The sequence below is a fragment of the Macaca thibetana genome, chromosome X (assembly GCF_024542745.1).
Source record: "Macaca thibetana thibetana isolate TM-01 chromosome X, ASM2454274v1, whole genome shotgun sequence".
Lineage (NCBI taxonomy): Eukaryota > Metazoa > Chordata > Mammalia > Primates > Cercopithecidae > Macaca > Macaca thibetana.
Window position 1 is genome coordinate 64,170,783 of NC_065598.1, and position 13,453 is coordinate 64,184,235.

At 37.7% G+C, this 13,453-nt stretch overlaps 1 pseudogene; it reads right to left on the reverse strand.

The window, feature by feature from the left end:
• Positions 1-2,111: 2,111 nt before the first annotated feature.
• Positions 2,112-3,077, reverse strand: LOC126945798 (polycomb complex protein BMI-1-like; annotated as a pseudogene).
• Between the last annotated feature and the right edge of the window lie 10,376 nt (positions 3,078-13,453).

A 13,453-nucleotide genomic window follows, 5' to 3' on the forward strand; every position in this document is an offset into this window, starting at 1 on the left:
TCATCCTGAGAGGGGAGCTGTGGACAGCCAGTCCTTCCCCTCCTGCAGGCCTTCCTTCTCAAGCTCTTTTTTGTCCAAACCTGGGATTTTCTCCGTGCTCATTAAATTGAGAAGTCTGTTCCCTTACAAGGGGTGACAGTGAGAATCAGTGCCTTCAAGGGAAAGTAAAACCCAGTAGATAAAATATGGGCATCTGATACAAACTGTACCTTCCCTCCTACACCCTTGTCTTTTGGAACTCTTCTTTGGCAAAATCTAGGATGTTCCCAGTTCTGCTTTTTAAAAATATGCAAATGTAGTGATTTAATAGTGATAAGCAAGACAAAATGATAGAATTGTGCTTCCTTTACAGACAGGGGACAATGAAATGTTTAGTCACAATTTTTTCATATAAACCTGAAGCAATATTCATATAGAATAAACAGCCTACATATAACTGACAGATGATAAATATACACAGTTTGACCAAAGCAAAATATATATGGAAAATTGTTGGAATTATTCATATTTTGCATTCAACATGCTCACTCTATTTTAAAATTAATACATGTAGAAGATCATAATGAATTATTTCTATTATCAGACATTACAGAGAAGGTATATTCCATTGTTTGTAACTATTAAAGTAACTATTAAATTAGAAAATGCTACTATACCCCATACTAAAAAAAAAGTTCTGATTCATTTAAAAATTTAAACATTGCATTTTAAAAATTGCTATAGAATTATAGTTACTGACAGGCATTTTTAAAACACACTAATTCCACCATAGCCAACAAGTAAAATTTAGAACGATATACGTAATTTTTATATTCCTTGGTTAAGAGTTTTTCTTTATTATAGTAATAAAATTTAAAAGTAAAAAATGTATTAGTGGAAATATTTCAACATTGTAATGATTTGTCAATTTCTTCCAATTGAAAATAATTTAGAATTGTGTATCCACATTTAAAATGTTACATGATGATAAGCAAAATTCAAATACAGAGTATCTGCCAAGTCTGAACTAGTTTGGATAACTTGAACAACCATTTTTAATTACATGAAACACAATATTTTCATTATTATATTTATAAATATACAATATTGTTTCTGTACCAATACAGCATTGTAAAGCAAGCATAATGCCATCTGATTCTTACAAAATACGTTCATTTAAACAAGTCGGTAAAAATAAACAATAGTAGCCACTTTTAAAGCACACAAATTGTAAAACTGCTGTTTACTTTCTTAAGATTGTTCTGTGCAATAACAGAGAAGTAAAATCAAATGAAGAACTCAAAATGGTTAAATATGCAAAAAATGGTTACTCACAGTTACATCGCAGCGTTCGATGTGTAGTCTATGTACCACTCTATGCATATTCTTTTTATTTTTTAAATTTCAAAATAAAAAGCATGTGTTGTCTACAGGTTCATAAAACAACATAACAACAAGAACAATCCAAGAGCATGTAACACAGATGTTAATGGAGATTGACAAACTATGGACCAAGGTTTTATGTCTATTTTAGAGTGTTTTCACATTCGAACAGTGTTTACAGAAACCACTTCACACAGAAGAAAACATTGCCTGCCCACACAAAAAACAGTTATTTTTAAGACAATCTTTCTTTCCAAGTAATGTATATATGAATGTCACACCTAGTCCATCTTTTATAGTCAAATTCAATGTCACTACAAAAGAAAGCAAATTTGACCACAGTCACATGTATTAGTGTTTGTAAAGCTCTAATGGCATAGAAATACCTATATAAATTAGGAGCTTGGCTGAGCACTATGGCTCATATCTGTAATCTCAACACTTTGGGAGGCCAAGGACGGAGGATTGCTTGAGCCCAGGAGTTTGAGACCAGCATGGGCAACATAGGGAGACCCCCATCTCTACGTTTAAAAAAAATTAAATTTGCTGGACATGGTGGCACTCACCTGTGGTCCCAGCTACTTGGGAGGCTGAGGTGGGAGGATAGCTTGAGCCCAGGAGGTCTAGGCTGCAGTGAGTTGTGATCACACCACTGTGATCCAGTCTGGGCAGCAGAGCAAGACCCTGTCTCAAAAAAAAAAAAAAAAAAATTAGGAGCTGGATTTTTTTTTCCTTAACAGCCTCAGTTATCAACCTAAGAATGAAGTTTCTAATAACTCATTTTCTGATGACTTTTTAGGTCTTGGCAGAGAAAGGTTCATAGCTACCAGTGGGACTGTTCCTGGTGCCACACACTGGGCGTGTGAGGAAACTGAAGATGAGGAGACTGGATTGGAGTAGTAGGGCTAGGCAAACAAGAAGAGCTAGAGGAAATAACTCCTACTGGGCCATTGGCCTTGTCACTTCCAAAGTCACATTCTAGTTCTCCAGCAGTTTTGTCAGTTCATCTCTCTGGCAACTAAGCTTCATTCTTTTACTAGTAGGTCAAACACCGTACTTTAAAGGAAGAATTCCATTTCTTCCATATATAAATGTAAGTAATATCCATTAATGTATATTTATCCTTTAAAGATTCCTCTTTATACATGACGTTCATCGGGAAATATAAGGTATGTTCCTTAGGTTCATCACAGTCATTCTGGCTGGGCATTGTAAACAACTTTTGTCATTCACCTCCTCCTTAAACTTCTCTTTGTCTTTGTTTACTTCCTCTTCTGGTAAAAAAAAAAAAAAAAAAAAAAAAAAAAATCCAATGGATAAGCTTATTGTTTCATCATCAGTTATAATTCTCTTATCTTCATCTGCAACTTCTCTATTTTCATTAGAGCCATTGGCAGCAACAGCTGAAGAAAGAGATGCATAAAGATCCCTTCTTATTTTATTTTTGAAAAGGCCTGGAAAAAATTTGTATACAATAGATTGAGGATTTTTATCTGACGTTATATTCAGGAGCAAAATGGTTTTGTGAACTTGGACATTACAGGACAATATCTGCTGATCTATAGGTAACACAAAATACAGGTTTCACAGAAGGAATGTAGATATTCTATTACGGTTCTGGCATCAATTAAGTATCTTCCACAAAGCACACACATTAAGTGGGGATTTAGCTCAGTGATTTTGACTTCGATTGTTCAATGCATTTTTGCATTATGAAAGATCTCAGAAAAGCAGCCACTGAGAGGTTATCAAAGTGAGTGAAAAAGCAATGAAAATTAAAAGTCATTCAACAGAAAATGAATGTGGGCCAACTGGCCATCTTAAAGTGAGCTGCAGATACCACTGTCAACAGCCAAAGAGGAGCCTCTGCTTTGTGGGTGTTCAGCTGGGCTACCTCCCAAGCCTGTCTCCTCTTCTGTGCCCTGGGGAGGGAGCATGAGGATGAAGTGCGATCAATAATAAGTACTGTTCTGCTGGGCTAGAAGGTATTTCTAATTCAAATCAGGGCTTCTTTGACAGCATCCCCTCTACTCCCACCCCCACCCTCACCCTTGCCAGTTCTCTTTCAGCAAGGGCAGCTGTTTTCCTTGTGTGATGGTAGGAAAAGAAGAAAGGGGGCCTACTAACCTGGCTAGAAAATAGAGGGAGTGTCTAGAAGGCAGAAAATTAGTAATAATCATGGTTGCCATGGATTAATCATTTTCTTTTTCCCAGGCAATGTGCTATGGGTTTTTTATGTTTATTTCTCATTAACCCTAGTAAGAATGCTATGCCATAGGTGCAATTGTTGTTCCCGTTCTATAGAAACTCACACAGAGAGGTTAAGAAACTTGCCCAAGATGACCCAATCAGGAAACTGAAAGCTGCAATTTTAACTTAGAAGCACTACCCAGGTATAACCTGAAAAACTTCCATAGTATTTTTTATCGTCTCTGGGGAAATCCCAAGCATTTCAAAAGGTATTAAAGATCTAGTATGATCTGGCCCTAAAATACCTTTTTGGCCAAACCTGAATCAATTCAAAGGGACCAAGTCTGTTTGGGCTAGAAGTTTTTTAGAGATCATCTAGTCTAATGTCCTTCTTATATAGATGGAGAGACTGAGGCGTAGAACTCATTCCTAATGGTAGTACTAGAACTGGGACTCAGGTCTTCAGAATCAGTCCAGTATTTCTTTTCTGGTGTGCCTGGCCAGGAAGAAGTAATTAATAAATGTTCATTAAATTAATAGATAAATGGATTAAAGTTACACCTAAATGACAAGTGGTTCCGATAGTGCTGTGGGAATGCATAGAAGGGATAGAGTAGGACGATTGATCTTAGACCAGAAGCTCCTGGGAGGTAAGAACAAAGTTTCCTGGTCCCTTTCTATATACATACATATCTTACTTGTATATGACCCAGTCAGTACCACCAGGAACCTAGAAAATGCCTCATGAGGACAGTGATTGATTCATCTCTCAAAAGGTTGCATCTGTCTCTCTCTCTCTCTCTCTCTCTCCCTCCCCCCCCACCGTCTAATACACGCGCGCGCACACACACACACACACACACACACAATTTCTCTCTGGCAGAGTATCCTGTAAGAAAGCTGTCACGCAGTAGTATAGAAGAAAGAGCATAGGAAATGGAGTTAGACCTAGATTTGGATCCAGACTGCTACTTAAAAGCTGTGTGGACTTAGACAAATCTCTTAGCCTCTGTTTCTTCATGTTTCCAGTTGGAATAATAAAACCTACCTCATGAAGTTGTTGAGAAGATTAAATGAGATTATTTTATCAGCTAAGATTGTGCTAACTTTGTGTAACAGAAATTCTCCTAAATTGGCTTAGATAAATAAGGGCTTTATTTGTGTCACTAAAAAAAGCATGGAAGTAGACCACAGAGGATTGGAACAGTGGTTCTAAGGTTTTCAAATATCAGGTTTTTAGAATTTCTGGCCCCCAAATCCTTAACATGTATATTTCTTCCTTGTGCTCTCAAGTTGCATCACATTCTAGGCACGAAAGGAAAAAGGGCAAAAGGCACAGGATGAGTGCCAGCTCAATCTATCATTGGCCATGATGGGTCACATTATCACACCTAGTTGCAGGGAGTTTGTGGAGAGGAGTATTTTAAGTGGATGCATTACTTACCCAAACAAAATTATGGTTCTGTTTAGAAGGAGGAAAGAACGGATAAGAGTAGACAACTTGCTGAGTCTATCACAATGGTATAGGTCAAAGTTTTTAGACACAGAACCAGTTTTCTATATAAGAGATGTTTAGTAAATGTGAGTGACTGACCTACAAACCTGAAAAAAAGTTCAAGGAATAGATGAAGTCAAGGACATTCTGGCTCATTAGTGGGGCACTCAAGACCCAGGGTCCCACCTTGGAGGTCTCCACCAAGGTGTCTACTGGGAAATCTGTAAATGCACACACACACACACACACACACACACACACCAAAATATAACAAAATCTCACACATTAAGTTCTTGTCCACTGGCTTTAAATCATTCCTGAAATTTCACTATTCAGCTCACTCTTTTGAGCTGAGGTATTGTCTCTAGGTTAAAATACCAACATGGAAGTCCTAGCCAGAGCAATCAGGCAAGAAAAAGAAATAAAAGGTATCCAAATCAGAAAAAAAAAAAAAGTCAAACTATCTTTCCCTGCCAATGATATAAACTTTGGAGAACTCTAAAGACTCCTCCAAAAGACTTTATATTTAATAACTGAGTTCAGCAAAGTCTCAAGTAACAAAATCAATGCACACAAATCAGTAACACTGCTGTATACCACTAAACAAACTGATAATCAAATCGAGAACTCAATCCTTTTTACAATAGCTGCAACTTAACAAAAAGCATGAAAGTTATCCACAAGGAGAACTACAAAACACTGCTGAAAGAAATCATAGATGACAAAAACAAATGGAAATACACCCCATGCTAGTGGATTGGAAGAATCAATATCATGAAAATGGCCGTAATGCTCAAAGTGATCTACAGATTCAATGTAACTCCTATTAAACCACAGAATTAGAAAAAACAATCATACATTTCATACGGTGCCAAAAATAGAGCCCAAATGACAATCCTAAGCAGAAAGAACAAATCTGGAGGCATCACATTACCAAACTTCAAATTATACTATGAGGCTATAGTACCCAAAACAGCACGGTACTGATATAAAAGTATATATATAGACCAATAGAACAGGATAGAGAACCCAGAAGTAAAGCCAAATACTTACAACAAACTGATCTTTGACAAAGCATATGAAAACATAATGTGGGGAAAGGACACCCTATTTAATAAATGGTATTGGGAAAACTGGATAGCCACATGTAGAAGAGTGAAAGTGGAGCCCTAACTCTCACCATATACAATAATTAACTCTACGTGGATTAAAGACTTTAATCTAAGTCCTGAAACTATAAAAATTCTACAAGAAAATCCAGGCAAACTCTTCTGGACATTGGCCTAGGCAAAGAATTTATAACTAAGACCCCAAAAGCAAATTCATCAAAAACAAAAATAAATGAATGGGACCTAATGAAACTAAAAAGTAGCTTTACAGCAAAAGAAATAGTCATCACAGTAAACAGATAATCTAGAGAATGGCAGAAAATATTTGCAACCTATGTATCCAACAGAAGACTAACATCCAGAATCTACAAGGAATACAAACAAATCAGCAAGAAAAAAAATCCTTTAAAAAATGGGTAGAGACTCTATGAGGGGCATGCCCAAGATGGCCGAATAGAAACAGCTCAACCCTCCAGCTCCCAGTGTGAGCGACACAGAAGATGGGTGATTTCTGCATTTTCAACTGAGGTGCAGAGCAACACCTCACACCTCATACGGCTGGGTGCACCTCTGAGACAAAGCTTCCAGAGCAACAATCAGACAGCAACACTCGCTGTTCAGCAATATTCTATCTTCTGCAGCCTCTGCTGCTGATACTCAGGCAAAAAGAGTCTGGAGTGGACCTCAAGCAAACTCCAACAGACCTGCAGCTGAGGGTCCTGACTGTTAGAAGGAAAATTAACAAACAGAAAGGTTACCCACACCAAAACTGCATCAGTACGTCACCATCATCAAAGACCAAAGGCAGATAAAACCACAAAGATGGGGAAAAAGCAGTGCAGAAAAGCTGGAAATTCAAAAAGTCAGAGCGCATCTCTCCCACCAAAGGAACGCAGCTCATCGCCAGCAATGGAACAAAGCTGGATGGAGAATGACTTTGACGAGTTGAGAGAAGAAGGCTTCAGTCAATCAAACTTCTCAGAGCTAAAGGAGGAACTATGTAACCAGCGCAGAGAAACTAAAACCCTTGAAAAAAGATTTGACGAACAGCTAATTAGAATAACCAATGTAGAGAAGTCCTTAAAAGAACTGATAGAGATGAAAACCATAACACGAGAACTACGTGAGGAATGCACAAGCTTCAGTAACCGACTCGATCAACTGGAATAAAGAGTATCAGCTATTGAAGATCAAATGAATGAAATGAAGCGAGATGAGAAGTGTAGAGAAAAAAGAGTAAAAAGAAATGAACAAAGCCTCCAAGAAATATGGGATTATGTGAAAAGACCAAATCTACCTCTGATTGGTGTGCCTGAAAGTGACAGGGAAAATGGAACCAAGTTGGAAAACACTCTGCAGGATATCATCCAGGAGAACTTCCCCAACCTAGTTAGGCAGGCCAACATTCAAATTCAGGAAATACAGAGAATACCACAAAGATACTCCTCGAGAAGAGCAACTCCAAGACACATAATTGTCAGATTCATCAAAGTTGAAATGAAGAAAAAAATGTTAAGGGCAGCCAGAGAGAAAGGTCGGGTTATCCACAAAGGGAAGCCCATCAGACTAACAGCAGATTTCTCGGCAGAAACTCTCCAAGCCAGAAGAGAGTGGGGGCCAATATTCAACATTCTTAAAGAAAGCAATTTTCAACCCAGAATTTCATATCCAGCCAAACTAAGTTTCATAAGTGAAGGAGAAATAAAATCCTTTACAGACAAGCAAATGCTTAGAGATTTTGTCACCACCAGGCCTGACCTACAAGAGATCCTGAAGGAAGCACTAAACATGGAAAGGAACAACAGGTTCCAGCCATTGCAAAAACATGCCAAAATGTAAAGTCTATCGATGATAGGAAGAAACTCCATCAACTAATGAGCAAAATAACCAGCTAATATCATAATGACAGGATCAAGTTCACACATAACAATATTAACCTTAAATGTAAATGGACTAAATGGTCCAATTAAAAGACACAGACTGGCAAATTTGATAAAGAGTGAAGACCCATCAGTTTACTGTATTCAGGAGACCCAGCTCACATGCAGAGACACACATAGGCCCAAAATAAGGGATGGAGGAAGATCTACCAAGCAAATGGAAAAAAACCAAACAAACAAACAAAAAAAGCAGGGATTGGAATCCTAGTCTCTGATAAAACAGACTTTAAACCATCAAAGATCAAAAGAGACAACGAAGGCCATTACATAATGGTAAAGGGATCAGTTCATCAGGAAGAGCTAACTATCCTAAATACATATGCACCCAATACAGGAACACCCAGATTCATAAAGCAAGTCCTTAGAGACTTAAAAGAGACTTAGACTCCCATACAACGATAATGGGAGACTTTAACACCCCACTGTCAACATTAGACAGATCAAAGAGACAGAAAATTAACAAGGATATCCAGGAATTGAACTCAGCTCTGCACCAAGCGGACCTAATAGATATCCACAGAACTCTCCACCCCAAATCAGCAGAACATACATTCTTCTCAGCACCACATCACACTTATTCCAAAAATGACCACATAGTTGGAAGTAAAGCACTCCTCAGTAAATGTAAAAGAACAGAAATTATAACAAACTGTCTCTCAGACCACAGTGTAATCAAACTAGAACTCAGGACTAGGAAACTCAATCAAAACCACTCTACTACATGGAAACTGAACAATCTGCCCCTGAATGACTACTGGATACATAATGAAATGAAGGCAGAAATAAAGATGTTCTTTGAAACCAATGAGAACAAAGATACAACATGCCAGAATCTCTGGGACACATTTAAAGCAGTGTGTAGAGGGAAATTTATAGCACTATATGCCCACAAGAGAAAGCAAGAAAGATCTAAAATTGACAGCCTAACATAACAATTAAAAGAACTAGAGAAGCAAGAGCAAACACATTCAAAAGCTAGCAGAAGGCAAGAAATAACTAAGATCAGAGCAGAACTGAAGGATATAGAGACACAAAAATCTCTCCAAAAAATCAATTAATCCAGCAGCTGGTTTTTTTAAAAGATCAACAAAATTGATAAACTGCTAGCAAGACTAATAAAGAAGAAAAGAGGGAAGAATCAAATAGACGCAATAAAAAATGAGAAAGGGGATGTCACCACTGACCCCACAGAAATACAAACTACCGTCAGAGAATACTATAAAGACCTCTACGCAAATAAACTAGAAAATCCAGAAGAAATGGATAATTTCCTGGACACTTACACTCTCCCAAGACTAAACCAGGAAGAAGTTGTATCCCTGAATATACCAATAGTAGGCTCTGAAATTGAGGCAATAATTAATAGCCTATCAACCAAAAAAAGTCCAGGACCAGACGGATTCATAGCTGAATTCTGCAAGAGGTACAAGGAGGAGTTGGTACCATTCCTTCTAAAACTATTTCAATCAATAGAAAAAGAGGGAATCCTCCCTAACTCATTTTACGAGGCCAGCATCATCCTGATACCAAAGTCTGGCAGAGATACAACAAAAAAAGAGAATTTTAAACCAATATCCCGGATGAACATCAATGCAAAAATTCTCAATAAAATACTGGCAAACCGAATCCAGCAGCACATCAAAAAACTTATCCACCACGATCAAGTGGGCTTCATCCCTGGAATGCAAGGCTGGTTCAACATAGGCAAATCAATAAACGTAATCCAGCATATAAACAGAACCAAAGACGAAAACCACATGATTATCTCAATAGATGCAGAAAAGGCCTTTGACAAAATTCAACAGCCTTTCATGCTAAAAACTCTCAATAAATTCGGTATTGATGGAACGTATCTCAAAATAATAAGAGCCATTTATGACAAACCCACAGCCAATATCATACTGAAAGGGGAAAAACTGGAAGCATTCCCTTTGAAAACTGGCACAAGACAGGGATGCCCTCTCTCACCACACCTATTCAACATAGTGTTGGAAGTTCTGGCTAGGACAATCAGGCAAGGGAAAGAAATCAAGGGTATTCAGTTGGGAAAAGAAGTCGTCAAACTGTCCCTGTTTGCAGATGATGGGATTGCATATTTAGAAAACCCCATTATCTCAACCCAAAATCTCCTTAAGCTGATAAGCAACTCCAGCAAAGTCTCAGGATACAAAATTAATGTGCAAAAATCACAAGCATTCTTATACACCAGTAACAGAAAACAGAGAGCCAAATCATGAATGAACTCCCATTCACAATAGCTTCAAAGAGAATAAAATAGCTTGGAATCCAACTTACAAGGGATGTAAAGGACCTGTTCAAGGAGAACTACAAACCACTGCTCGGTGAAATAAAAGAGGACACAAATAAATTGAAAAACATACCATGCTCATGGATAGGAAGAATCAATATCGTGAAAATGGCCATACTGCCCAAGGTAATTTACAGATTCAATGCCATCCCCATTAAGCTACCAATGAGTTTCTTCACAGAAGTGGAAAAAACTACTTTAAAATTCATATGGAACCAAAAAAGACCCCGCATTTCCAAGACAATCCTAAGCCAAAAGAACAAAGCTGGAGGCATCACGCTACCTGACTTCAAACTATACTACAAGGCTACAGTAACCAAAACAGCATGGTACCAGTACCAAAACAGAGATATAGACCAATGGAACAGAACAGAGCCCTCAGAAATAATACCACACATCTACAGCCATCTGATCTTTGACAAACCTGACTAAAACAAGAAATGGGGAAAGGATTCCCTATTTAATAAATGGTGCTGGGAAAATTGGCTAGCCATTAGTAGTAAGCTGAAACTGAATCCTTTCCTTACTCTTTATATGAAAATTAATTCAAGATGGATTAGAGACTTAAATGTTAGACCTAAAACCATAAAAACCCTAGAAGAAAGCCTAGGTAATACCATTCAGGACATAGGTATGGGCAAGGACTTCATGTCTCAAACACCAAAAGTAACAGTAACAAAAGCCAAAATTGACAAATGGAAACTAATTAAACTAAAGAGCTTCTGCACAGCAAAAGAAATTACCATCAGAGTGAACAGGCAACCTACAGTATGGGAGAAAATTTTTGCAATCTACTCATCTGACAAAGGGCTAATATCCAAAACCTACAAAGAACTCAATCAAATTTACAAGAAAAAAACAACCCCATCAAAAAGTGGGCAAAGTATATATGAACAGACACTTGTCAAAAGAAGACATTCATACAGCCAACAGACACATGAAAAAATGCTCATCCTCACTCGCCATCAGAGAAATGCAAATCAAAACCACAATGAGATACCATCTCATACCAGTTAGAATGGCAATCATTAAAAAATCAGGAAACAACAGGTGCTGGAGAGGATGTGGAGAAATAAGAACACTTTTACACTGTTGGTGGGACTGTAAACTAGTTCAACCATTGTAGAAAACAGTGTGGTGATTCCTCAAGGATCTAGAATTAGAAATACCATTTGACCCAGCCATCCCATTACTGGAGATACACCCAAAGGATTATAAGTCACACTGCTATAAAGACACATGCACATGTATGTTTGCTGTGGCACTATTCACAATAGCAAAGACTTGGAACCAACCCAAATGTCCATCAGTGACAGACTGGATTAAGAAAATGTGGCACATATGCACCATGGAATACTATGCAGCCATAAAAAAGGATGAGTTCTTGTCCTTTGTAGGGACATGGATGCAGCTGGAAACCATCATTACCGGTAAACTATCACAAGAACAGAATTCCAAATACCGCATATTCTCACTCATAGATGGGAATTGAACAATGAGATCACTTGGACACAGGAAGGGGAACATCACACACTGGGTCCTATTGTGGGGAGGCTATAGTGGGGAGGGATAGCATTAGGAGATATACCTAATGCAAATGACTAGTTAATGGGTGCAGCACACCAACATGGCACATGTATACATATGTAACAAACCTGCACGTTGTGCACATGTGCCCTAGAACTTAAAGTATAAAAAAAAAAGGGTAAATGTCATGAATAGACATTTGTCAAAAGAATATATACAAATGGCCAAGAAACATAAAAAAACTCATTACATCAAACATTACTACATTGTCTTCAGGTAAATGCAAATTAAAATCACAATGAGATACCACCTTACCCTAGCCAAAACGCTAGGTAAAAAGTCAAAAAACAGGATTGGTGTGATTACCCACACCTGTAATCCCAGCATTTTGGAAGGCTAAGGTGAGAGTATTGCTTGAGCCTAGGAGTTTGAGACCAGCCTGGGCAACATAGTGGGACCCCATCTCTTCAAAAACTAATAATTTTAAAAAAATTAGTTAGGCCTGGTGGTACACACCTGTAGTCCCAGCTACTCAGGAGGCTAAGGTGATTGAATCTCTTGAGCCCTGGAGTTTTAGGCTGCAATAAGCCATGATTGTGCCATCACAATCCAGCCTGGGTGACAGAGTGAGTGAGACTCTGTTGCAAATATATATATGTATATATATATATATATATATATATATATATATATATATATATTTTTTTAATTTAAAGATGTTGGTATGGATGTGGTGAAAAAGGACCACTTATATATTGCTGGTGGGAATGTAAATTAGTACAACCTCTAAGGAAAACAGTATGGAGATTTCTCAAAGAAGTAAAATTAGATCTACCATTCAATCCAGGAATCCCACTACTGATATCTACTCAGAGGAAAAGAAAATGTTAATGTAAAAGAGACATCTGCATGTGTGTTTGTTGCAGCATTACTCACAGTGGCAAAGGTATGGAATCAACCTAAATGCCCATCAACTGATAAGTGGATAAAGAAAATATGGTATATATATATACCATGAAATGCTACTCAGCTATAAAAAAACAAAATGCCTTCTGAAGCAACATGGCTAGAAGTAGAGGCCATTGTTCTACATGAGGTAATTCAGGAATGGAAAACCAAATACCACACAGTCTCACATACAAGTGAGAGCGTGCAAGCTATGGGTAAACAAAAGCAATCAGAATGGTATAATGCACATTGGAGACTGCAAAGGGGGAGAGTGCAAGGGAGTGAGGGATGAAAACCTACCTATTGGGTACAATGTGCACTACTCAAGTGATGGGTACACTAAAATTCCAGACTTTACCAATATACAATTCACCCATGTACTGAAAAAATTATACCCATAAAGCGATTGTAATAAAAAAAATAAAAATATATAAATAAATAAAATGCCAACATGTTATAACTTTAGGTTGGATAACATGTTGGTCTCTTAAGCCCTTTGTTTAACCGCACAACTTAAAATGTGAGCATTAGATGTGCCCTGAAAGACTACGGGTCACTTATGAAAAGGTGGAGG